At 50.7% G+C, this 25,919-nt stretch overlaps 9 non-coding genes and 2 pseudogenes across 9 annotated transcripts; all 11 read right to left on the reverse strand.

The window, feature by feature from the left end:
- Positions 1-318: 318 nt before the first annotated feature.
- LOC139698426 (U2 spliceosomal RNA) lies at positions 319-511 on the reverse strand. Its single transcript, XR_011702922.1, has one exon. It is a non-coding gene; the product is annotated as a U2 spliceosomal RNA (small nuclear RNA).
- Positions 512-2,024: 1,513 nt separating this feature from the next.
- LOC139698438 (U2 spliceosomal RNA) lies at positions 2,025-2,217 on the reverse strand. The gene has a single exon (XR_011702933.1). It is a non-coding gene; the product is annotated as a U2 spliceosomal RNA (small nuclear RNA).
- Positions 2,218-3,730: 1,513 nt separating this feature from the next.
- LOC139698442 (U2 spliceosomal RNA) lies at positions 3,731-3,924 on the reverse strand. Its single transcript, XR_011702938.1, has one exon. It is a non-coding gene; the product is annotated as a U2 spliceosomal RNA (small nuclear RNA).
- Positions 3,925-9,178: 5,254 nt separating this feature from the next.
- Positions 9,179-9,312, reverse strand: LOC139698447 (U2 spliceosomal RNA; annotated as a pseudogene).
- Positions 9,313-10,825: 1,513 nt separating this feature from the next.
- LOC139698449 (U2 spliceosomal RNA) lies at positions 10,826-11,018 on the reverse strand. The gene has a single exon (XR_011702940.1). It is a non-coding gene; the product is annotated as a U2 spliceosomal RNA (small nuclear RNA).
- A 1,513-nt stretch (positions 11,019-12,531) lies between these two features.
- On the reverse strand, positions 12,532-12,720 carry LOC139698440 (U2 spliceosomal RNA). Its single transcript, XR_011702936.1, has one exon. It is a non-coding gene; the product is annotated as a U2 spliceosomal RNA (small nuclear RNA).
- A 5,535-nt stretch (positions 12,721-18,255) lies between these two features.
- LOC139698445 (U2 spliceosomal RNA) lies at positions 18,256-18,361 on the reverse strand (annotated as a pseudogene).
- A 1,513-nt stretch (positions 18,362-19,874) lies between these two features.
- LOC139698450 (U2 spliceosomal RNA) lies at positions 19,875-20,067 on the reverse strand. The gene has a single exon (XR_011702941.1). It is a non-coding gene; the product is annotated as a U2 spliceosomal RNA (small nuclear RNA).
- Positions 20,068-21,580: 1,513 nt separating this feature from the next.
- Positions 21,581-21,773, reverse strand: LOC139698451 (U2 spliceosomal RNA). Its single transcript, XR_011702942.1, has one exon. It is a non-coding gene; the product is annotated as a U2 spliceosomal RNA (small nuclear RNA).
- Positions 21,774-23,286: 1,513 nt separating this feature from the next.
- LOC139698427 (U2 spliceosomal RNA) lies at positions 23,287-23,479 on the reverse strand. Its single transcript, XR_011702923.1, has one exon. It is a non-coding gene; the product is annotated as a U2 spliceosomal RNA (small nuclear RNA).
- A 1,513-nt stretch (positions 23,480-24,992) lies between these two features.
- Positions 24,993-25,185, reverse strand: LOC139698428 (U2 spliceosomal RNA). Its single transcript, XR_011702924.1, has one exon. It is a non-coding gene; the product is annotated as a U2 spliceosomal RNA (small nuclear RNA).
- Positions 25,186-25,919: the final 734 nt, after the last annotated feature.

Here is a 25,919-nt window from a genome sequence, read left to right on the forward strand (position 1 = left end):
TTTTCACAAAATTATATTTATTGTTACACTTACACTTTAAAGTGACGACGACTCTCTTCAGATGGGATTTTTTTTCTTCCCAAGTTTCTCTCCTTTTAATAATTCATTCCTTTTAATACTTCGTTGTGCTGCTTCAATTTGGATTACATTACTTTTGCTCCGCTCGCATGGAATAAAATCGCTTCTCTCCGCGAAAATGCAATTTCGCGAATATTTTTCCAGCCGGATCGCCTGAAATTTGCAAGTGCGAAAATAAATAATTTTCGCGGATCAATTTAAGCTTCAATCTGTTCTCATCAGCTTTTAAGTGGACCTTTTTAATGATGGGCCGATCCCGACGGTACTGCAATGCCGGGCCAACCCGCGGCAGGGATGGAGTAAACTCCGGGTACCCCGCCAATGTCCAAAAATCAGATTAATATTCTGGTCCCGCAATGCGGGACGTATCAGATATTAAGCTGATAAGAACAGATACTACACTTTGATCTTAGCCATAAGGCCGAGAAGCGATAAGGGAGCCCTTTTCTGCAATATTTACATGTGTAGGGACGACCCCGGAGCACTTGGGGCGGAGGGCGCAGGATTGGCGTAGGCGCCGCGGGGTGGCATTGGTCGGGGAGAATTCGCGTAGGATCCTGCGGGGGTGTTTCCGAAGGCTTCCTTGTTTTCCTGCAGCAAGAAAAGTTTTGGGGGGGCGCGGGGGGCAGGACGGCCGGAGCAATTGCGTCCCCGGAGTCCGGAGGCGAGACAGTAAATTGCAACGCGGAGTCCTTCGCTAGGTCGTGCCATCTCTGTGAGCGACACACGAGACGTATTGCAAGCTCTCTCCCCGCTTCCCGGGAAAGGTCGGGCGCAATTTTCAAACATTCCGAAAATGGAGGGGGGCATCCAGGACGGTAATAAAGGGCCCTTTTCGCCAGTATTCAGTGGTCGACAGTTTTTCGAAAAACGGGCTTCCTCTTCACTTCACTTCCTGTGTGGTAGAGATTTAAAATCGTGTGCTGTTCACTTACTTTGCATTAATCGTCATTAGTAAAAATACGCTTTCCTTATAAATAAATAAATACATAAATTAGGGTTTCTTCAAATATAAACAAATTAGGGTTTTCTTCAAATCGGAGAATAGGAATCGAAAAGGCTGTAAAAAAGTGGCGCTTTCAATTGCACAAGATGGAAAACCAGATTTCTCCATTGTTTATATTTTCCATTTTCTCGAAAAATATCGCGAAAATGGGCATCGATTTCCGCGAAATTCGCAAAAAATTTCTGAAAATTTTTTTGCAAAGATTTTTCCAATTTTTCCCGAGTGCTCGCGATCGGTCGTTTCCTCCGATGTATTGAGTTTCTTTTCCGTTCAATTTTTTTTCATCAAACACACACTCCTTTTACAAGAATTATCTTCGCATAAATTCTGTGGAAAGATTGGTGTTCAAAAACTAAGGTAAAAGAGTGGAACTCGCCTATTTCCGCGAGTCGATTCGCGTCGGGTCGTCTTGAATGACGCTCCTTGCCGGGAGCGCGCGCGCGCCATCTCTTCGGGGGGGGAGGTAAACAGCTGGAAGGAAGGGGCGTCACACGCCAAAGTTTGAAACGTGATCCGGCGCCTCTCTTCAACAGTTGTCGTCGTCTCCAATGATGGAATACTGAGGAGACAAGACGTTGTTGTTGTTGACGTTGCATTGAAAGCAGAAAAAATAATTGCATTATTTTCACAAAATTATATTTATTGTTACACTTACACTTTAAAGTGACGACGACTCTCTTCAGATGGGATTTTTTTTCTTCCCAAGTTTCTCTCCTTTTAATAATTCATTCCTTTTAATACTTCGTTGTGCTGCTTCAATTTGGATTACATTACTTTTGCTCCGCTCGCATGGAATAAAATCGCTTCTCTCCGCGAAAATGCAATTTCGCGAATATTTTTCCAGCCGGATCGCCTGAAATTTGCAAGTGCGAAAATAAATAATTTTCGCGGATCAATTTAAGCTTCAATCTGTTCTCATCAGCTTTTAAGTGGACCTTTTTAATGATGGGCCGATCCCGACGGTACTGCAATGCCGGGCCAACCCGCGGCAGGGATGGAGTAAACTCCGGGTACCCCGCCAATGTCCAAAAATCAGATTAATATTCTGGTCCCGCAATGCGGGACGTATCAGATATTAAGCTGATAAGAACAGATACTACACTTTGATCTTAGCCATAAGGCCGAGAAGCGATAAGGGAGCCCTTTTCTGCAATATTTACATGTGTAGGGACGACCCCGGAGCACTTGGGGCGGAGGGCGCAGGATTGGCGTAGGCGCCGCGGGGTGGCATTGGTCGGGGAGAATTCGCGTAGGATCCTGCGGGGGTGTTTCCGAAGGCTTCCTTGTTTTCCTGCAGCAAGAAAAGTTTTGGGGGGGCGCGGGGGGCAGGACGGCCGGAGCAATTGCGTCCCCGGAGTCCGGAGGCGAGACAGTAAATTGCAACGCGGAGTCCTTCGCTAGGTCGTGCCATCTCTGTGAGCGACACACGAGACGTATTGCAAGCTCTCTCCCCGCTTCCCGGGAAAGGTCGGGCGCAATTTTCAAACATTCCGAAAATGGAGGGGGGCATCCAGGACGGTAATAAAGGGCCCTTTTCGCCAGTATTCAGTGGTCGACAGTTTTTCGAAAAACGGGCTTCCTCTTCACTTCACTTCCTGTGTGGTAGAGATTTAAAATCGTGTGCTGTTCACTTACTTTGCATTAATCGTCATTAGTAAAAATACGCTTTCCTTATAAATAAATAAATACATAAATTAGGGTTTCTTCAAATATAAACAAATTAGGGTTTTCTTCAAATCGGAGAATAGGAATCGAAAAGGCTGTAAAAAAGTGGCGCTTTCAATTGCACAAGATGGAAAACCAGATTTCTCCATTGTTTATATTTTCCATTTTCTCGAAAAATATCGCGAAAATGGGCATCGATTTCCGCGAAATTCGCAAAAAATTTCTGAAAATTTTTTTGCAAAGATTTTTCCAATTTTTCCCGAGTGCTCGCGATCGGTCGTTTCCTCCGATGTATTGAGTTTCTTTTCCGTTCAATTTTTTTTCATCAAACACACACTCCTTTTACAAGAATTATCTTCGCATAAATTCTGTGGAAAGATTGGTGTTCAAAAACTAAGGTAAAAGAGTGGAACTCGCCTATTTCCGCGAGTCGATTCGCGTCGGGTCGTCTTGAATGACGCTCCTTGCCGGGAGCGCGCGCGCGCCATCTCTTCGGGGGGGGAGGTAAACAGCTGGAAGGAAGGGGCGTCACACGCCAAAGTTTGAAACGTGATCCGGCGCCTCTCTTCAACAGTTGTCGTCGTCTCCAATGATGGAATACTGAGGAGACAAGACGTTGTTGTTGTTGACGTTGCATTGAAAGCAGAAAAAATAATTGCATTATTTTCACAAAATTATATTTATTGTTACACTTACACTTTAAAGTGACGACGACTCTCTTCAGATGGGATTTTTTTTCTTCCCAAGTTTCTCTCCTTTTAATAATTCATTCCTTTTAATACTTCGTTGTGCTGCTTCAATTTGGATTACATTACTTTTGCTCCGCTCGCATGGAATAAAATCGCTTCTCTCCGCGAAAATGCAATTTCGCGAATATTTTTCCAGCCGGATCGCCTGAAATTTGCAAGTGCGAAAATAAATAATTTTCGCGGATCAATTTAAGCTTCAATCTGTTCTCATCAGCTTTTAAGTGGACCTTTTTAATGATGGGCCGATCCCGACGGTACTGCAATGCCGGGCCAACCCGCGGCAGGGATGGAGTAAACTCCGGGTACCCCGCCAATGTCCAAAAATCAGATTAATATTCTGGTCCCGCAATGCGGGACGTATCAGATATTAAGCTGATAAGAACAGATTTAAAATGTTTATTTGAAAATTCTTTCATACAGAGTTTTAAGCAACTTATAATTAATATATAATTTATACATGACCGGCTCCCTCCAAATGAGGGAGCCGGGGAACAAGTCTTTTTGCCCCTTTATTTTGGGGAAATATTATAATAATATAGGCTTCTCGCACGAGTGTTTTTTTTTTATAAAATGTTTTATATGTTTAAGTCTCTCACGGGGAGGGTTTACACTTTTGGGGGGGGCCGTTTATACACCACGGCGTGGCCATTCATACACTATGGCTCATAGAGTAAATAAAAGAGAAAGGGGACAGAGAAAGGTTTTACAATGAAGAAGTATGGAAAGAGGGGGGGAAATGATTTTACACGACTTCACTTTTGTCCTTTCCTTTTCAGCCTCCGGAGCCGTCTTCATACTGTCTATGTCCCGTGATGTGTTCGACGTAGCAGTCCCGGGTCCAGCGGATGACGTCGCTGACCATCAGTCGCCGCATGGTGGTGCAGAATCGTCGAGGTAGGCCCAGGGACTTCAGGACGGGGTCGTTCTGCGAGTCCCACGTCCCCAGGCTTCCCACGACGATGGCGGCGACCGATGACCGGTATCCCTGCTGGCGGATGGTCTCTGCCAGGGCGGCGTACTTCTCCTCCTTCGCGGTCCTGGCTGCCAGCAGAGCTCCCTCGTTGTTCTCGAACGGTACTGCTACGTCGATCAATGTCACAGTCTTGTCGGCCTGGTTAGTTATAACCAGGTCTGGTCTAAGAGTCGAGTCAGTGCCAGGTACTTGTTTGTTGACTCTGATTTCATCGTCACCTTTTCCCCGGCGTCCAATCAGAGCCCTGTGTAGTCGGTCTTGGACAGCATTATGTCTATGCTGCCACGTCCTTGAGTGCATCGTGCAGTGATTAACGACGTGGGGCAGGGTCTCCTCCGCGTAGCCACATCGCCGACACCGCTTGTCCCCGTTGGTTTCCCAACGGCGACAGGCATTGAGCGGGAGCAGATCGAGCCGAGCCCTAAAGATGAACCTCCAATCACAAAACCTGGTGTATCTCCCTCCTGCCAGGAAGTGATTGGAGGCTTCAGATTTCGCCGAGGCACGAATGACTTTCCCTTGATCGGGCTTGGCGCTTACCTTGTTCAGGTAGTAGCGCCGCACCGCGATCTTCAGGGCACCCGTCAGTTGCCTTACGGCCTTCGGAGGAACCCTGATGAAGGGGGGGCGGTCTTCAGCCCCGTCATTCATGTCCCGGAACGAAATCTGCATCTCCCTTAGCTCGTCCGACCATCTCCAGCTCAAGCCTATGCGCGCGGCGATACGGCGTGACGCGGAGCGAACCTGCGTGAAGAGGGAACTGAAGTCGCCGCTTTCCCTTCCAAAGTCATCCCGCAGACTACCACTAAGGTACTCTGCGAGATCACCGGTGGTTGGCGGTCTCCTCAGCTTCCTCCGCACTACCTCCTTCAGGCGACCCCAGGCGAGCACTCTCACGTTGGGGTCACGGGAATGGAGGAGTCGATATCCCTGCACGATGGTCAATATGTCAGTCAAGTCGGAAAGAGGGAGAAGACCTGCGCCGCCGTGTTGATGGCCAATGAAGACCATCTCAGGCGATGCCCTTTTGGGCAAATGGAGCCAGCCCTTTGCGCAGGCCTTCAGCCTCTTGTCGATGTCGGTCAAGTTTTTCTTTTTAACATTACCAGCCCGCAAGATGAATTCCAGCCTGGGCAGAAGGAAGATGTTGGTCGCGGCGATCTTCTGCCACGGGGCGAGGAGTGACTCGTCGATCTTCTTGACGTCCTCGCCCAAGCGCACCAGGTCCTCCTCGGGGGTCTGGTCCACGTGGAACCCGAACGGGACCCCGAGGTACCGGTACGCTTCGCCGTCCTTCAGGCTGGAAATGGCCGCCCCCTGGATGGTGAGTTGGGACGGCTGCACGGGCTGGTTTGCTGCAAAGTTGAGGTCCAGCGTTGCGCACTTGCTTGGCTTGAACTGTAGACCTGCAGCGGTCGCCTCTTCTCCCGCGATGTTCAGCAGGCGCTGCAGGTGCTCCTGGTCCCGGGCCACCAGCACCAAGTCGTCCGCGTAGGCCAGGATGGCGATGTTTTGCCCCTGGACGACGACTCCGGACTTGCCTGCCTCACCAGCGACCGCCCGTATCACCGGCTCCATTCCCAAGTTGAAAATGGTCGGTGATAACGGGCACCCCTGCTTGACACCGGCGCAGATGTCGATGACGCCGGTGTCGCCGCTGGTCGTCTTCACGACCGTGGAGCCCTTCTGCAACTCCTCCACGGTCCTCCTCATCTCCTCAGGCAAGTCCATCCTCCTCAGGGTGTTCTGGAGGTGTTGGTGCGGGATGGACCCGAACGCGTTCCGTAGGTCAAGCCAAGCCAGTGCGATTCGGGAACGTCTGCGTCTCATTTCGTCAACAGCTGCCTGAAGGGTGAAATTGTGCTCGTGGCACCCCTCGAACTCCCGGAAGCCCTTTTGAGCCGGGTGCATCTTCTTCCCGCTGACCGCCCAAGATAGTATGCGGTCAGCAAGCACCCCGGCGTACAGCTTGGCGATGGTGTTGCCAAGCGCTATGGGCCTCCAGTTGCCGATGTCCTGGCGGTCCCCCCCTTTGTGCAGGAGGACAGTCCGAGAGGTCTTCCACGCGGCCGGTGTCCTGGCCTCCTTCAGGCATCTGTTGAAGATAAAAGAGAGAATTCGTCCATGTCTATCGACCGCCCTCAGGTCGCCGTAGGTGAGGCCATCGGGGCCCGGGGCGGTGTTCTTGGTTCTAGACATGCGTCTCGTCACTTCCTCAGGAGTGATCCTTTCGAGGAGCAGTTTCTTCTCGGTCTCCGTCGTGCGACGGTAGACCGAGTCGTCACCCTCGTCCTCCAAGCCCCCCATCCCGACATTCCCGTAGACTTGGCGGAAATGCTTTTCCACCTCCTCCGCGGGAATGTCGCAATAGGGTGACTTATCGGACAGGATGCTCTCCACTGCCCTCCTGGGATGACTCCTGAAGAGTTTCTGTATGTCCGACGCCTTTTTCGCGTCGTAGTCAGCTACTTGTCTGCGTCTTGGTGGTTGTCTGTGCACGACGTTTCGTGGCCGAGGAGCTTCCCCTCCGTCCGCAGGTTTCGCCTCCCTCTTCCTCTCCGCCTGGGTGGTGGCCACCAGATCCTGCACCACGACCTCGAACTCCTCCCATGACTGGCCGGATGTGCTGGCCAGTCGGTCGAGCCACAGCTTCTCCTTCTGCTGTATCGGTGGCTCGACCTGTCGTGGTGCTCCTTCTGCTGCGTCTGGAGCTGGCGGCGGCGATGTTGCTGCGTCCACAGGCGGCGGTGACCCGGTGTCGTTAAGGTCACCGACTTCAGGAGGCTGCCCCGGCGCCAGGTCTTCGGCCGGAGCGTCTGCTGCTGCGTCTGGATCGGAGGGTTGCGCCTCGGTCACGTTGGGCGGCGTCGTGCATCTAACTGTCTCCTCGATTGCCTCCTGAAGGGGGGCAATCAAGGGGGGAGGTCTCTTGTGGGTCACCATGTGGTTCGCAAGCCCGCGACGGGTAGCGCATGCGAAATCGCATGCCCCGCACCGATGCGAGAGTGCAACACGTCCGTCCGCAGCCTTACGTATCCCCCCTTTGAGGCAGGGATGAGTGGACGGCTTGCGGCCGATAGTCCCACCGCAGATGGAGCAGGCGTTCACCGACGTGAGTCGGTGGCCGTGCTGCTCCATCAGGTGCCGGACGAGACTTCTCCGCATCGCCGTCCACTCCGTAGCGCGGAAGGACATGCTGCATCCCACCTCGGTGCAGGTTAACGTGTCCGCCACGGGAAAGTAAACCACAAGTTGATTGTCGATTCTCCTGGCCGACACCGCGGTGCCGGTCAGGAGAAGCGCCGGGACCCTGTCAGTCGTTTGGGGGGCGGGGGCAGTCGGGGGAATCGGGGGGGGAGAATCCAGCGCCGGACGTCTGGACGAAGAAGAATCCGGAGGCGTCGTGAAGTCGTCGAGGGAGAGAGGGGAAGAAGAACGGGACTTGGGGGGAGAATAGGTGACGTCCGAGAGCGGGGAGAAGGTCTCAAGGGAAGGCTTTCGGACGCCGGATGGAGAAGAAGAAGAAGAAGAAACGGGGGAGCCATAGTGTATGATTTTCCGCGGGCGACGCGTCCTACGCGCCGAAGCGCTTTCGGACGCGCCGTCCGGTGGTGTATGGGGAGGGGAGGAGTCGGGCTCTGACGCCTCGACTTTCCTCCTCCGCGGAGTGCGAGAGGAGGAGGGGGGGGCGGAGGAACTAGCACGCGATGGTGCTTTTCTAACGGCCCCCGCCCCCCCGTTTTTACGGGGAGGACGTGGGGGCATGGGAGGGCGTTAAGTCATGGCACAAACGGGGCCTGGCGGACGATATTCCACGGCCTGAAGGACCGTGGAACGTTGTTTTGAAAATTGTCCTTTTAAGGACACAAAAAAATTCAAAAGATATAAATGCTGAAGGCCAAGGGGGGCGACGGAGGGCTTTTCCGCGGTCTGAGGGACTGCGGAACGAAAATTTTCAAAAATACAAATTTAAATTAAGCGCGTGGCGTCCACCTGAATGAAGTCCAGGCGGCCGCCGAGGGATGGCGCTGAAGGCGCTCAACCCGCTTCTCGGCCCGTATGGGTGGGATCGGGAGGAAATTTGAATTTACCGGGGTTTTGAAATGACGGTTTTGTGGAAGATGAAGTCTTCCACAAATACCGGACGGGGGGGAGGGGGTCAATCGAACCGATCGGGCGTGAAGCGCGCCGAACGGTCGCTTGACCGGCGTCGCGGCCGAAAAGGAAACCGCGCGCCGTTCAAATCACCCGCTCTGCGCCGATCCGTACGGGATCGACGGAGGGTGCTCCCGGGGGCCCTGAGGGGGTCCGGGGGCCTCGGTGCTCAAGCTACCGGTCCGGAGGGGACCTGGCAGTGCACCGGGGGCCGGGGAACGTCCGGTGCTCAGCCTACCGGTCCTGAAGGGACCCGGCGGTGCACCGGGGGCGGGGGCCTGCGCCGGGCCTTAGGGGCCCGGCGTCGAGCCCGGGGAGGTTATCACCCCAAGTGGGCGTGGGGAACGGTCCGTGAGCGACCGGGGAGCCCTGAGGGGGCGGTGGGTCCCACGGTCCGCCTTGAAGAGGCAATGGACCGTGGGGCCATCGGGGGTCGAAAGAGGGGCTACTGGGCAGAGCAGGCGCCTAGTGTCCTGTTGCCCCTTCCCTCTGGGAGTGTCCCGGGGGGCTTACCGTTGGTCGGGGCCCGTCCGGGATTCCTCAGAGAGGCTAGAAAGGTCCAAAAGCGGTAGATCTGTTCATTTAAAAATTTGAATTTGGCGGGCGAAAAAGAAGAAAGTTAAGGGGATTAAGCTGATAAGAACAGATACTACACTTTGATCTTAGCCATAAGGCCGAGAAGCGATAAGGGAGCCCTTTTCTGCAATATTTACATGTGTAGGGACGACCCCGGAGCACTTGGGGCGGAGGGCGCAGGATTGGCGTAGGCGCCGCGGGGTGGCATTGGTCGGGGAGAATTCGCGTAGGATCCTGCGGGGGTGTTTCCGAAGGCTTCCTTGTTTTCCTGCAGCAAGAAAAGTTTTGGGGGGGCGCGGGGGGCAGGACGGCCGGAGCAATTGCGTCCCCGGAGTCCGGAGGCGAGACAGTAAATTGCAACGCGGAGTCCTTCGCTAGGTCGTGCCATCTCTGTGAGCGACACACGAGACGTATTGCAAGCTCTCTCCCCGCTTCCCGGGAAAGGTCGGGCGCAATTTTCAAACATTCCGAAAATGGAGGGGGGCATCCAGGACGGTAATAAAGGGCCCTTTTCGCCAGTATTCAGTGGTCGACAGTTTTTCGAAAAACGGGCTTCCTCTTCACTTCACTTCCTGTGTGGTAGAGATTTAAAATCGTGTGCTGTTCACTTACTTTGCATTAATCGTCATTAGTAAAAATACGCTTTCCTTATAAATAAATAAATACATAAATTAGGGTTTCTTCAAATATAAACAAATTAGGGTTTTCTTCAAATCGGAGAATAGGAATCGAAAAGGCTGTAAAAAAGTGGCGCTTTCAATTGCACAAGATGGAAAACCAGATTTCTCCATTGTTTATATTTTCCATTTTCTCGAAAAATATCGCGAAAATGGGCATCGATTTCCGCGAAATTCGCAAAAAATTTCTGAAAATTTTTTTGCAAAGATTTTTCCAATTTTTCCCGAGTGCTCGCGATCGGTCGTTTCCTCCGATGTATTGAGTTTCTTTTCCGTTCAATTTTTTTTCATCAAACACACACTCCTTTTACAAGAATTATCTTCGCATAAATTCTGTGGAAAGATTGGTGTTCAAAAACTAAGGTAAAAGAGTGGAACTCGCCTATTTCCGCGAGTCGATTCGCGTCGGGTCGTCTTGAATGACGCTCCTTGCCGGGAGCGCGCGCGCGCCATCTCTTCGGGGGGGGAGGTAAACAGCTGGAAGGAAGGGGCGTCACACGCCAAAGTTTGAAACGTGATCCGGCGCCTCTCTTCAACAGTTGTCGTCGTCTCCAATGATGGAATACTGAGGAGACAAGACGTTGTTGTTGTTGACGTTGCATTGAAAGCAGAAAAAATAATTGCATTATTTTCACAAAATTATATTTATTGTTACACTTACACTTTAAAGTGACGACGACTCTCTTCAGATGGGATTTTTTTTCTTCCCAAGTTTCTCTCCTTTTAATAATTCATTCCTTTTAATACTTCGTTGTGCTGCTTCAATTTGGATTACATTACTTTTGCTCCGCTCGCATGGAATAAAATCGCTTCTCTCCGCGAAAATGCAATTTCGCGAATATTTTTCCAGCCGGATCGCCTGAAATTTGCAAGTGCGAAAATAAATAATTTTCGCGGATCAATTTAAGCTTCAATCTGTTCTCATCAGCTTTTAAGTGGACCTTTTTAATGATGGGCCGATCCCGACGGTACTGCAATGCCGGGCCAACCCGCGGCAGGGATGGAGTAAACTCCGGGTACCCCGCCAATGTCCAAAAATCAGATTAATATTCTGGTCCCGCAATGCGGGACGTATCAGATATTAAGCTGATAAGAACAGATACTACACTTTGATCTTAGCCATAAGGCCGAGAAGCGATAAGGGAGCCCTTTTCTGCAATATTTACATGTGTAGGGACGACCCCGGAGCACTTGGGGCGGAGGGCGCAGGATTGGCGTAGGCGCCGCGGGGTGGCATTGGTCGGGGAGAATTCGCGTAGGATCCTGCGGGGGTGTTTCCGAAGGCTTCCTTGTTTTCCTGCAGCAAGAAAAGTTTTGGGGGGGCGCGGGGGGCAGGACGGCCGGAGCAATTGCGTCCCCGGAGTCCGGAGGCGAGACAGTAAATTGCAACGCGGAGTCCTTCGCTAGGTCGTGCCATCTCTGTGAGCGACACACGAGACGTATTGCAAGCTCTCTCCCCGCTTCCCGGGAAAGGTCGGGCGCAATTTTCAAACATTCCGAAAATGGAGGGGGGCATCCAGGACGGTAATAAAGGGCCCTTTTCGCCAGTATTCAGTGGTCGACAGTTTTTCGAAAAACGGGCTTCCTCTTCACTTCACTTCCTGTGTGGTAGAGATTTAAAATCGTGTGCTGTTCACTTACTTTGCATTAATCGTCATTAGTAAAAATACGCTTTCCTTATAAATAAATAAATACATAAATTAGGGTTTCTTCAAATATAAACAAATTAGGGTTTTCTTCAAATCGGAGAATAGGAATCGAAAAGGCTGTAAAAAAGTGGCGCTTTCAATTGCACAAGATGGAAAACCAGATTTCTCCATTGTTTATATTTTCCATTTTCTCGAAAAATATCGCGAAAATGGGCATCGATTTCCGCGAAATTCGCAAAAAATTTCTGAAAATTTTTTTGCAAAGATTTTTCCAATTTTTCCCGAGTGCTCGCGATCGGTCGTTTCCTCCGATGTATTGAGTTTCTTTTCCGTTCAATTTTTTTTCATCAAACACACACTCCTTTTACAAGAATTATCTTCGCATAAATTCTGTGGAAAGATTGGTGTTCAAAAACTAAGGTAAAAGAGTGGAACTCGCCTATTTCCGCGAGTCGATTCGCGTCGGGTCGTCTTGAATGACGCTCCTTGCCGGGAGCGCGCGCGCGCCATCTCTTCGGGGGGGGAGGTAAACAGCTGGAAGGAAGGGGCGTCACACGCCAAAGTTTGAAACGTGATCCGGCGCCTCTCTTCAACAGTTGTCGTCGTCTCCAATGATGGAATACTGAGGAGACAAGACGTTGTTGTTGTTGACGTTGCATTGAAAGCAGAAAAAATAATTGCATTATTTTCACAAAATTATATTTATTGTTACACTTACACTTTAAAGTGACGACGACTCTCTTCAGATGGGATTTTTTTTCTTCCCAAGTTTCTCTCCTTTTAATAATTCATTCCTTTTAATACTTCGTTGTGCTGCTTCAATTTGGATTACATTACTTTTGCTCCGCTCGCATGGAATAAAATCGCTTCTCTCCGCGAAAATGCAATTTCGCGAATATTTTTCCAGCCGGATCGCCTGAAATTTGCAAGTGCGAAAATAAATAATTTTCGCGGATCAATTTAAGCTTCAATCTGTTCTCATCAGCTTTTAAGTGGACCTTTTTAATGATGGGCCGATCCCGACGGTACTGCAATGCCGGGCCAACCCGCGGCAGGGATGGAGTAAACTCCGGGTACCCCGCCAATGTCCAAAAATCAGATTAATATTCTGGTCCCGCAATGCGGGACGTATCAGATATTAAGCTGATAAGAACAGATAAAAATGTTTATTTAAAATTCTTTAAATACAGAGTTTAAAATATTCAATTAGCAACTTACATATGTATATTTGATACAAGTCCGGCTCCCTCCAAGTGAGGGAGCCGGGGAACAAGTCTTTGCCCTTTTTTTTTCAGGGAATGTTTATATAGTTATACTGCTTCTCACACATTTGTTTTTTTTATATAGTACAGGTAATATGTTCACATTTTGGGGGGTTTCACTTTAGGGGGGGGTGACACTTGGGGAGCCGTTTATAAACTACGGCATTTTGTCCATTTATACACTATGGCTCATAAAAGAAAGGGGACAGAAAAGGTTTTACAAAAGAAGAAGTACGGAAAAAGGAAAAAAAAGGGAAAATGATTTTAATACGACTTCACTTTTGTCTTTATTTCAGCCTCCGGAGCCGTCCTCGTATTGTCGGTGACCCGTGATGTGCTCGACGTAGCAGTCCCGCGACCATCGGATGACGTCGCTCACCATTAGCCGCCGCATGGTGTTGCAGTATCGTCGAGGTAGGCCCAGGGATTTCAGGACGGGATCGTTCTTCGGGTCCCAAGTCCCCAGGCTTCCCACGACGATGGCGGCGACCGATGTTCTGCTTCCCTGCTGGCGGATGGTCTCTGCCAGGGCGGCATACTTCTCCTCCTTTGCGGTCCTGGCTGCCAGCAGTGCGTCGTCCGTATTCTCGAATGGGACCGCTACGTCGATCAGAGTCACAGTCTTGTCGGCCTGGTTAGTTATAACCAGGTCTGGTCTAAGAGTCGAGTCGGTGCCAGGTACTTGTTTGTTGACTCTGATTTCATCGTCACCTTTTCCCCGGCGTCCAATCAGAGCCTTGTAGAGTCGGTCTTGGACAGCGTTATGTCTACGCTGCCACGTCCTTGAATGCATTGTACAGTGGTTAATGACATGGGGCAGGGTCTCTTCCGCGTAGCCGCATCGCCGACACCGCTTGTCCCCGTTGGTTTCCCAACGGCGACAGGCATTGAGTGGGAGCAGGTCGAGCCGAGCCCTAAAGATGAACCTCCAATCACAAAACCTGGTGTACCTCCCTCCTGCCAGGAAGTGATTGGAGGCTTCAGACTTCGCCGAGGCACGAATGACTTTACCTTGGTCGGGCTTGGCGCTTACCTTGTTCAGGTAGTAGCGCCGCACCGCGACCTTCAGGGCACCCGTCAGTTGCCTCACGGCCTTCGGGGGAACCCTGATGAAAGGTGGTCGATCTTCTGAACCGTCATTCATGTCGCGGAACGAAATCTGCATCTCCTTTAGCTCGTCCGACCATCTCCAACTCAATCCAATGCGCGCGGCGATACGGCGTGACGCGGAACGAACCTGCGTGAAGAGGGAGCTGAAGTCACCGCTTTCCCTTCCAAAGTCATCCCGCAGACTACCGCTAAGGTACTCTGCGAGATCACCGGTGGTTGGCGGCCTCCTCAGCTTCCTCCGCACTACCTCCTTCAGGCGACCCCAGGCGAGCACTCTCACGTTGGGGTCACGGGAATGGAGGAGTCTATAACCCTGTACAATGGTCAAGATGTCGGTCAAGTCAGAAAGAGGGAGAAGACCTGCGCCGCCATGTTGATGGCCAATGAAGACCATCTCAGGCGATGCCCTTTTGGGCAAATGGAGCCAGCCCTTTGCGCAGGCCTTCAGCTTCTTGTCAATGTCAGTCAGATATTTTTTCTTTACGTTACCAGCCCGCAAGATGAACTCCAGTCTGGGCAGCAGGAAGATGTTGGTGGCGGCGATCTTCTGCCACGGGGCGAGGAGAGACTCGTCGATCTTGCTGACGTCCTCGCCCAAGCGCACCAGGTCCTCCTCGGGCGTCTGGTCCACGTGGAAACCGAAGGGGACCCCGAGGTACCGGTACGCCTCGCCGTCCTTCAGACTGGAGATGGCCGATCCCTGGATGGTTAGCTGGGACGGCTGCACGGGCTGGTTCGTAGAGAAATTTAGGTCCAGCGTGGCGCACTTGCTTGGCTTGAATTCTAATCCTGCTGCTGTTGCCTTCTCTCCTGCGATGGTCAGCAGGCGCTGCAGGTGCTCCTCGTCTCGGGCCACCAGCACCAAGTCGTCGGCGTATGCCAGGATGGCGATGTCCTGCCCCTGGACGACGACTCCGGACTTGCCTGCTTCTCCAGCGACCGCCCGTATCACCGGCTCCATCCCCAGATTGAAGATGGTCGGCGATAACGGGCACCCCTGCTTGACACCGGCGCAGATGTCAATGACGCCGGTGTCGCCGCTGGACGTCTTCACTACCGTGGAGCCCTTCTGCAGCTCCTCCACGGTCCTCCTCATCTCCTCAGGCAAGTCCATCCTCCTTAAGGTCTTCTGGAGGTGCTGGTGCGGAATGGACCCGAACGCGTTTCGAAGGTCAAGCCAAGCCAGTGCGATGTGGGAGTGTCTGCGTCTTGCCTCGTCGACAGCTGTCTGAAGGGTGAAATTGTGCTCGTGGCACCCCTCGAACTCCCGGAAGCCCTTTTGAGCCGGGTGCATCTTCTTCCCGCTGACCGCCCAGGATAGTATGCGGTCAGCCAGCACCCCGGCGTATAGCTTGGCGATGGTATTGCCAAGCGCAATGGGCCTCCAGTTGCCGATGTCCCGGCGGTCCCCCCCTTTGTGCAGGAGGACGGTTCGAGAGGTCTTCCACGAGGCCGGTGTTCTGGCCTCCTTCAGGCACCTGTCAAAGATTGCAGAAAGAATAAGTCCATGTCTATCGACCGCCCTCAGGTCGCCGTAGGTGAGGCCATCGGGGCCTGGAGCGGTGTTCTTCGTCCTAGACATGCGTCTCGTCACCTCTTCAGGAGTCACCCTTTCGAGGAGCAGTTTCTTCTCGGTCTCCGTTGTTCGACGGTAGACCGATTCATCATCCGTATCTTCGAAGCCCCCAATCCCGACATCCCCGTAGATTTGGCGGAAATGCTTTTCCACCTCCTCCGCGGGTATATCGCAATAGGGAGACCTCTCAGAAAGGATGCTTTCAACTGCCCTTCTGGGGTGGCTCCGGAAGAGTTTTTGTATGTCCGACGCCTTTTTGGCGTCGTAGTCCGGTACTTGTCTGCGTCTGGTCGGTGGTTTATGCGCAACGTTTCGCGGCCGAGGTGCTTCCTTTCCGTCTGCTTTCTTTGCCTCCTTTTTCCGCTCCGCCTGGATGCTGGCCACCAGTTCTTCTACCACGACCTCGAATTCTTCCCATGATTGGCCGGATGTATTGGCCAATCGGTCGAGCCACAGTTTCTCCTTCGGTCCTCCTGTGGGCCCGACAGGTCGTGGTGCTGCCAGATCTTCTGCTGCTTCTGCTGGTGGCGGATGTTCTTCATTTCCAGGCGGCGGTGACGGGATCTCAAAGTCACCGATCACGGGGGGCGGTTCCGGCTCCGGGTGTTCGGCCGGTTCAGCTGCTCTTGGTACGGAAATTTGCACCTCGGTCACGTTGGGCGGCGTTGCGCATCTAGCAGTCTCCTCGATTGCCTCCTGAAGGGGGACAATCAAGGGGGGAGGTCTTTTATGGGTCGACTTGTGGTTCGCTAATCCACGGCGGGTAGGACATGCAAAGGTGCATTGTTCGCACCGATACCGGAATGCCTCAGGTTCTTCCGCTTCCTTGCTGGTACCTCCCTTCAAGCAAGGGTGCGTGGATGGCTTGCGGCCGATAGTCTTGCCGCAGATGGAGCAGGCGTTGACGGATGTCAGTGTCAGGCCGTGCTGCTCCTTGAGGTGCCTCAGCAGGCTTCTCCTTGTCGCCGTCCACGCAGAAGCTCGGAATGACGTGGGGCATCCGGGCTCGGTGCAACCTAAGCTATCCGCCACGGGGAAGAAAACCACAAGTTGATTATCGACTCTCTTGGCCGACACCGTGGTGCCGGTCAGGAGACTCGTCGTGACCCTGTCAGTCGTCTGGGGGACGGGGGCTGTCTGGGGAGAGTCCTGGGAAGGAACCAGCGCTGGACGTCTGGCCGAGGATGAATCCGGGGGCGTCGTGAAGTCGTCGAGGGATGGGGAGGGAGGAGAGGAAGAGCGGGAGTGAGGGGGGGAATAGGTGACGTCAGAAAGGGGGGAAAAGGTCTCTAAGGGGATCTTTCGGACGCAAGAAGGAGAAGAAGAAGGAGAAGATACATTAGAATACACTGGTGAGCCATAGCGTACAAATGGACGGGGACGGCGCGTCCTTAGCGGCGAATCGCATTCGGGCGCGCCGCCGGGTGACCTAGGGGGGGCGGGGGGAGTAGTGGGGGAGCCGGGCGCTGATGCCTCGGCTCTCCTCCTTCGCAAAGTACGAGAGGAGGATGGGGGGGCGGAGGTTTTGGCACCCGGTGTTTCCGGGGCTTTTTTCGCGGCCCCCGCCCCCCCGTTTTTACGGGGGGGACGTGGGGGCATTGGGGGTTGTTAGCGCATGGGGAGGGGCCGGGGGGCACTCTTCCGCGGTCTTAAGGACCGTGGAAGAAGTTTAATTAAATCGTTAATTAAATCGTCCTTTTAAGGACGGGAAAAGGAAAAATTGTCCTTTTAAGGGCTATAAAAATTTCTAAGGACATTAACAATGGCCAAAAGGTAACAACGGGGGTACGGGGGGTCTTTTCCGCGGCCTGAAGGGCCGCGAAATAGAAAATTACAATTTTCAAACTTTTGAAATGCGCGGCGGCGTCCGCCTGGAGAAAGTTCAGGCGGCCGCCGAGGGTTGGCGCTGAGGGCGCACTACCACGCTTCTCGGCCCTTCTGGGCGGGACCGGGAGGAGATTTGAATGTTTTAGGGAGTTTTCCTGTCGCAACTGTGAAAGATGACGTCTTTCACCGAGTATTGCGATCAGGGGAGGAATGAGTGGTAATTCCGTCGGGCGTGAGGCGCGCCGAGCGTGAATTTACCAACGGGATGGCGGGAAAAGCGGAAAAACGGGTCTTGGCGAAGCGCGCGCCGTTTGAATCGCCCGCTCTGCGTCGGTCCTTACGGGACTCGACGGAGGGCGTCCCCTGGTGCCCTGAGGGGGCCGGGGAGGAGGGGGGAGAATTAAATTATTCACCACCGATCGGGCGTGACGCGCCCGCGGATCGGGGGAAGCGAGGGAAACCTGGTGCACACTACACCGGCCTGGAAGAGGCCTGGCGCTGCACCAGGGGTCGGGGGCGGCTTGGTGCTCAAACTACCGGTCCAGAAGGGACCCGGCAGTGCACCAGGGGACGGGGGAAACCCGGTGCTTAGGCTGCCGGTCCAGAAGGGATCCGGCAGTGCGCCCGGGGGAGGGGGGCTTTGATACGGCGTCGGATCTGAAGGATCCGGTGCCAGCCCGGGGGATATTCGCCCAGAAGGGGCGATTCGGATGATCCGTAGTGGATCCGGGGAGCCCAGAAGGGGCATTGGGTCCCACGGCCCGCCTTGAGGAGGCAATGGACCGTGGGGCCATTGGGGGAGGGGGGGGAGAAAGAGGGGAAGTGAGCAGAGCAGGCGCCTAGTGTCCTGTTACCCCTTCTCTCTGAGAGTATCCCGGGGGGCTTACCACTGGTGGGGGCCCATCCGGGACTCTTCAGAGAGGCACGGAAACGAAAGTGTAGCTGTTCATGAAAGAGATCGGGAGGAAAATTTACGTTAAAAAATACAAATCAAAGGAAATTAAGCTGATAAGAACAGATACTACACTTTGATCTTAGCCATAAGGCCGAGAAGCGATAAGGGAGCCCTTTTCTGCAATATTTACATGTGTAGGGACGACCCCGGAGCACTTGGGGCGGAGGGCGCAGGATTGGCGTAGGCGCCGCGGGGTGGCATTGGTCGGGGAGAATTCGCGTAGGATCCTGCGGGGGTGTTTCCGAAGGCTTCCTTGTTTTCCTGCAGCAAGAAAAGTTTTGGGGGGGCGCGGGGGGCAGGACGGCCGGAGCAATTGCGTCCCCGGAGTCCGGAGGCGAGACAGTAAATTGCAACGCGGAGTCCTTCGCTAGGTCGTGCCATCTCTGTGAGCGACACACGAGACGTATTGCAAGCTCTCTCCCCGCTTCCCGGGAAAGGTCGGGCGCAATTTTCAAACATTCCGAAAATGGAGGGGGGCATCCAGGACGGTAATAAAGGGCCCTTTTCGCCAGTATTCAGTGGTCGACAGTTTTTCGAAAAACGGGCTTCCTCTTCACTTCACTTCCTGTGTGGTAGAGATTTAAAATCGTGTGCTGTTCACTTACTTTGCATTAATCGTCATTAGTAAAAATACGCTTTCCTTATAAATAAATAAATACATAAATTAGGGTTTCTTCAAATATAAACAAATTAGGGTTTTCTTCAAATCGGAGAATAGGAATCGAAAAGGCTGTAAAAAAGTGGCGCTTTCAATTGCACAAGATGGAAAACCAGATTTCTCCATTGTTTATATTTTCCATTTTCTCGAAAAATATCGCGAAAATGGGCATCGATTTCCGCGAAATTCGCAAAAAATTTCTGAAAATTTTTTTGCAAAGATTTTTCCAATTTTTCCCGAGTGCTCGCGATCGGTCGTTTCCTCCGATGTATTGAGTTTCTTTTCCGTTCAATTTTTTTTCATCAAACACACACTCCTTTTACAAGAATTATCTTCGCATAAATTCTGTGGAAAGATTGGTGTTCAAAAACTAAGGTAAAAGAGTGGAACTCGCCTATTTCCGCGAGTCGATTCGCGTCGGGTCGTCTTGAATGACGCTCCTTGCCGGGAGCGCGCGCGCGCCATCTCTTCGGGGGGGGAGGTAAACAGCTGGAAGGAAGGGGCGTCACACGCCAAAGTTTGAAACGTGATCCGGCGCCTCTCTTCAACAGTTGTCGTCGTCTCCAATGATGGAATACTGAGGAGACAAGACGTTGTTGTTGTTGACGTTGCATTGAAAGCAGAAAAAATAATTGCATTATTTTCACAAAATTATATTTATTGTTACACTTACACTTTAAAGTGACGACGACTCTCTTCAGATGGGATTTTTTTTCTTCCCAAGTTTCTCTCCTTTTAATAATTCATTCCTTTTAATACTTCGTTGTGCTGCTTCAATTTGGATTACATTACTTTTGCTCCGCTCGCATGGAATAAAATCGCTTCTCTCCGCGAAAATGCAATTTCGCGAATATTTTTCCAGCCGGATCGCCTGAAATTTGCAAGTGCGAAAATAAATAATTTTCGCGGATCAATTTAAGCTTCAATCTGTTCTCATCAGCTTTTAAGTGGACCTTTTTAATGATGGGCCGATCCCGACGGTACTGCAATGCCGGGCCAACCCGCGGCAGGGATGGAGTAAACTCCGGGTACCCCGCCAATGTCCAAAAATCAGATTAATATTCTGGTCCCGCAATGCGGGACGTATCAGATATTAAGCTGATAAGAACAGATACTACACTTTGATCTTAGCCATAAGGCCGAGAAGCGATAAGGGAGCCCTTTTCTGCAATATTTACATGTGTAGGGACGACCCCGGAGCACTTGGGGCGGAGGGCGCAGGATTGGCGTAGGCGCCGCGGGGTGGCATTGGTCGGGGAGAATTCGCGTAGGATCCTGCGGGGGTGTTTCCGAAGGCTTCCTTGTTTTCCTGCAGCAAGAAAAGTTTTGGGGGGGCGCGGGGGGCAGGACGGCCGGAGCAATTGCGTCCCCGGAGTCCGGAGGCGAGACAGTAAATTGCAACGCGGAGTCCTTCGCTAGGTCGTGCCATCTCTGTGAGCGACACACGAGACGTATTGCAAGCTCTCTCCCCGCTTCCCGGGAAAGGTCGGGCGCAATTTTCAAACATTCCGAAAATGGAGGGGGGCATCCAGGACGGTAATAAAGGGCCCTTTTCGCCAGTATTCAGTGGTCGACAGTTTTTCGAAAAACGGGCTTCCTCTTCACTTCACTTCCTGTGTGGTAGAGATTTAAAATCGTGTGCTGTTCACTTACTTTGCATTAATCGTCATTAGTAAAAATACGCTTTCCTTATAAATAAATAAATACATAAATTAGGGTTTCTTCAAATATAAACAAATTAGGGTTTTCTTCAAATCGGAGAATAGGAATCGAAAAGGCTGTAAAAAAGTGGCGCTTTCAATTGCACAAGATGGAAAACCAGATTTCTCCATTGTTTATATTTTCCATTTTCTCGAAAAATATCGCGAAAATGGGCATCGATTTCCGCGAAATTCGCAAAAAATTTCTGAAAATTTTTTTGCAAAGATTTTTCCAATTTTTCCCGAGTGCTCGCGATCGGTCGTTTCCTCCGATGTATTGAGTTTCTTTTCCGTTCAATTTTTTTTCATCAAACACACACTCCTTTTACAAGAATTATCTTCGCATAAATTCTGTGGAAAGATTGGTGTTCAAAAACTAAGGTAAAAGAGTGGAACTCGCCTATTTCCGCGAGTCGATTCGCGTCGGGTCGTCTTGAATGACGCTCCTTGCCGGGAGCGCGCGCGCGCCATCTCTTCGGGGGGGGAGGTAAACAGCTGGAAGGAAGGGGCGTCACACGCCAAAGTTTGAAACGTGATCCGGCGCCTCTCTTCAACAGTTGTCGTCGTCTCCAATGATGGAATACTGAGGAGACAAGACGTTGTTGTTGTTGACGTTGCATTGAAAGCAGAAAAAATAATTGCATTATTTTCACAAAATTATATTTATTGTTACACTTACACTTTAAAGTGACGACGACTCTCTTCAGATGGGATTTTTTTTCTTCCCAAGTTTCTCTCCTTTTAATAATTCATTCCTTTTAATACTTCGTTGTGCTGCTTCAATTTGGATTACATTACTTTTGCTCCGCTCGCATGGAATAAAATCGCTTCTCTCCGCGAAAATGCAATTTCGCGAATATTTTTCCAGCCGGATCGCCTGAAATTTGCAAGTGCGAAAATAAATAATTTTCGCGGATCAATTTAAGCTTCAATCTGTTCTCATCAGCTTTTAAGTGGACCTTTTTAATGATGGGCCGATCCCGACGGTACTGCAATGCCGGGCCAACCCGCGGCAGGGATGGAGTAAACTCCGGGTACCCCGCCAATGTCCAAAAATCAGATTAATATTCTGGTCCCGCAATGCGGGACGTATCAGATATTAAGCTGATAAGAACAGATACTACACTTTGATCTTAGCCATAAGGCCGAGAAGCGATAAGGGAGCCCTTTTCTGCAATATTTACATGTGTAGGGACGACCCCGGAGCACTTGGGGCGGAGGGCGCAGGATTGGCGTAGGCGCCGCGGGGTGGCATTGGTCGGGGAGAATTCGCGTAGGATCCTGCGGGGGTGTTTCCGAAGGCTTCCTTGTTTTCCTGCAGCAAGAAAAGTTTTGGGGGGGCGCGGGGGGCAGGACGGCCGGAGCAATTGCGTCCCCGGAGTCCGGAGGCGAGACAGTAAATTGCAACGCGGAGTCCTTCGCTAGGTCGTGCCATCTCTGTGAGCGACACACGAGACGTATTGCAAGCTCTCTCCCCGCTTCCCGGGAAAGGTCGGGCGCAATTTTCAAACATTCCGAAAATGGAGGGGGGCATCCAGGACGGTAATAAAGGGCCCTTTTCGCCAGTATTCAGTGGTCGACAGTTTTTCGAAAAACGGGCTTCCTCTTCACTTCACTTCCTGTGTGGTAGAGATTTAAAATCGTGTGCTGTTCACTTACTTTGCATTAATCGTCATTAGTAAAAATACGCTTTCCTTATAAATAAATAAATACATAAATTAGGGTTTCTTCAAATATAAACAAATTAGGGTTTTCTTCAAATCGGAGAATAGGAATCGAAAAGGCTGTAAAAAAGTGGCGCTTTCAATTGCACAAGATGGAAAACCAGATTTCTCCATTGTTTATATTTTCCATTTTCTCGAAAAATATCGCGAAAATGGGCATCGATTTCCGCGAAATTCGCAAAAAATTTCTGAAAATTTTTTTGCAAAGATTTTTCCAATTTTTCCCGAGTGCTCGCGATCGGTCGTTTCCTCCGATGTATTGAGTTTCTTTTCCGTTCAATTTTTTTTCATCAAACACACACTCCTTTTACAAGAATTATCTTCGCATAAATTCTGTGGAAAGATTGGTGTTCAAAAACTAAGGTAAAAGAGTGGAACTCGCCTATTTCCGCGAGTCGATTCGCGTCGGGTCGTCTTGAATGACGCTCCTTGCCGGGAGCGCGCGCGCGCCATCTCTTCGGGGGGGGAGGTAAACAGCTGGAAGGAAGGGGCGTCACACGCCAAAGTTTGAAACGTGATCCGGCGCCTCTCTTCAACAGTTGTCGTCGTCTCCAATGATGGAATACTGAGGAGACAAGACGTTGTTGTTGTTGACGTTGCATTGAAAGCAGAAAAAATAATTGCATTATTTTCACAAAATTATATTTATTGTTACACTTACACTTTAAAGTGACGACGACTCTCTTCAGATGGGATTTTTTTTCTTCCCAAGTTTCTCTCCTTTTAATAATTCATTCCTTTTAATACTTCGTTGTGCTGCTTCAATTTGGATTACATTACTTTTGCTCCGCTCGCATGGAATAAAATCGCTTCTCTCCGCGAAAATGCAATTTCGCGAATATTTTTCCAGCCGGATCGCCTGAAATTTGCAAGTGCGAAAATAAATAATTTTCGCGGATCAATTTAAGCTTCAATCTGTTCTCATCAGCTTTTAAGTGGACCTTTTTAATGATGGGCCGATCCCGACGGTACTGCAATGCCGGGCCAACCCGCGGCAGGGATGGAGTAAACTCCGGGTACCCCGCCAATGTCCAAAAATCAGATTAATATTCTGGTCCCGCAATGCGGGACGTATCAGATATTAAGCTGATAAGAACAGATACTACACTTTGATCTTAGCCATAAGGCCGAGAAGCGATAAGGGAGCCCTTTTCTGCAATATTTACATGTGTAGGGACGACCCCGGAGCACTTGGGGCGGAGGGCGCAGGATTGGCGTAGGCGCCGCGGGGTGGCATTGGTCGGGGAGAATTCGCGTAGGATCCTGCGGGGGTGTTTCCGAAGGCTTCCTTGTTTTCCTGCAGCAAGAAAAGTTTTGGGGGGGCGCGGGGGGCAGGACGGCCGGAGCAATTGCGTCCCCGGAGTCCGGAGGCGAGACAGTAAATTGCAACGCGGAGTCCTTCGCTAGGTCGTGCCATCTCTGTGAGCGACACACGAGACGTATTGCAAGCTCTCTCCCCGCTTCCCGGGAAAGGTCGGGCGCAATTTTCAAACATTCCGAAAATGGAGGGGGGCATCCAGGACGGTAATAAAGGGCCCTTTTCGCCAGTATTCAGTGGTCGACAGTTTTTCGAAAAACGGGCTTCCTCTTCACTTCACTTCCTGTGTGGTAGAGATTTAAAATCGTGTGCTGTTCACTTACTTTGCATTAATCGTCATTAGTAAAAATACGCTTTCCTTATAAATAAATAAATACATAAATTAGGGTTTCTTCAAATATAAACAAATTAGGGTTTTCTTCAAATCGGAGAATAGGAATCGAAAAGGCTGTAAAAAAGTGGCGCTTTCAATTGCACAAGATGGAAAACCAGATTTCTCCATTGTTTATATTTTCCATTTTCTCGAAAAATATCGCGAAAATGGGCATCGATTTCCGCGAAATTCGCAAAAAATTTCTGAAAATTTTTTTGCAAAGATTTTTCCAATTTTTCCCGAGTGCTCGCGATCGGTCGTTTCCTCCGATGTATTGAGTTTCTTTTCCGTTCAATTTTTTTTCATCAAACACACACTCCTTTTACAAGAATTATCTTCGCATAAATTCTGTGGAAAGATTGGTGTTCAAAAACTAAGGTAAAAGAGTGGAACTCGCCTATTTCCGCGAGTCGATTCGCGTCGGGTCGTCTTGAATGACGCTCCTTGCCGGGAGCGCGCGCGCGCCATCTCTTCGGGGGGGGAGGTAAACAGCTGGAAGGAAGGGGCGTCACACGCCAAAGTTTGAAACGTGATCCGGCGCCTCTCTTCAACAGTTGTCGTCGTCTCCAATGATGGAATACTGAGGAGACAAGACGTTGTTGTTGTTGACGTTGCATTGAAAGCAGAAAAAATAATTGCATTATTTTCACAAAATTATATTTATTGTTACACTTACACTTTAAAGTGACGACGACTCTCTTCAGATGGGATTTTTTTTCTTCCCAAGTTTCTCTCCTTTTAATAATTCATTCCTTTTAATACTTCGTTGTGCTGCTTCAATTTGGATTACATTACTTTTGCTCCGCTCGCATGGAATAAAATCGCTTCTCTCCGCGAAAATGCAATTTCGCGAATATTTTTCCAGCCGGATCGCCTGAAATTTGCAAGTGCGAAAATAAATAATTTTCGCGGATCAATTTAAGCTTCAATCTGTTCTCATCAGCTTTTAAGTGGACCTTTTTAATGATGGGCCGATCCCGACGGTACTGCAATGCCGGGCCAACCCGCGGCAGGGATGGAGTAAACTCCGGGTACCCCGCCAATGTCCAAAAATCAGATTAATATTCTGGTCCCGCAATGCGGGACGTATCAGATATTAAGCTGATAAGAACAGATACTACACTTTGATCTTAGCCATAAGGCCGAGAAGCGATAAGGGAGCCCTTTTCTGCAATATTTACATGTGTAGGGACGACCCCGGAGCACTTGGGGCGGAGGGCGCAGGATTGGCGTAGGCGCCGCGGGGTGGCATTGGTCGGGGAGAATTCGCGTAGGATCCTGCGGGGGTGTTTCCGAAGGCTTCCTTGTTTTCCTGCAGCAAGAAAAGTTTTGGGGGGGCGCGGGGGGCAGGACGGCCGGAGCAATTGCGTCCCCGGAGTCCGGAGGCGAGACAGTAAATTGCAACGCGGAGTCCTTCGCTAGGTCGTGCCATCTCTGTGAGCGACACACGAGACGTATTGCAAGCTCTCTCCCCGCTTCCCGGGAAAGGTCGGGCGCAATTTTCAAACATTCCGAAAATGGAGGGGGGCATCCAGGACGGTAATAAAGGGCCCTTTTCGCCAGTATTCAGTGGTCGACAGTTTTTCGAAAAACGGGCTTCCTCTTCACTTCACTTCCTGTGTGGTAGAGATTTAAAATCGTGTGCTGTTCACTTACTTTGCATTAATCGTCATTAGTAAAAATACGCTTTCCTTATAAATAAATAAATACATAAATTAGGGTTTCTTCAAATATAAACAAATTAGGGTTTTCTTCAAATCGGAGAATAGGAATCGAAAAGGCTGTAAAAAAGTGGCGCTTTCAATTGCACAAGATGGAAAACCAGATTTCTCCATTGTTTATATTTTCCATTTTCTCGAAAAATATCGCGAAAATGGGCATCGATTTC

The sequence above is a fragment of the Hetaerina americana genome, unplaced genomic scaffold (genome assembly GCF_022747635.1).
Source record: "Hetaerina americana unplaced genomic scaffold, ioHetAmer1.1.p SCAF_854, whole genome shotgun sequence".
NCBI classification, from domain to species: domain Eukaryota; kingdom Metazoa; phylum Arthropoda; class Insecta; order Odonata; family Calopterygidae; genus Hetaerina; species Hetaerina americana.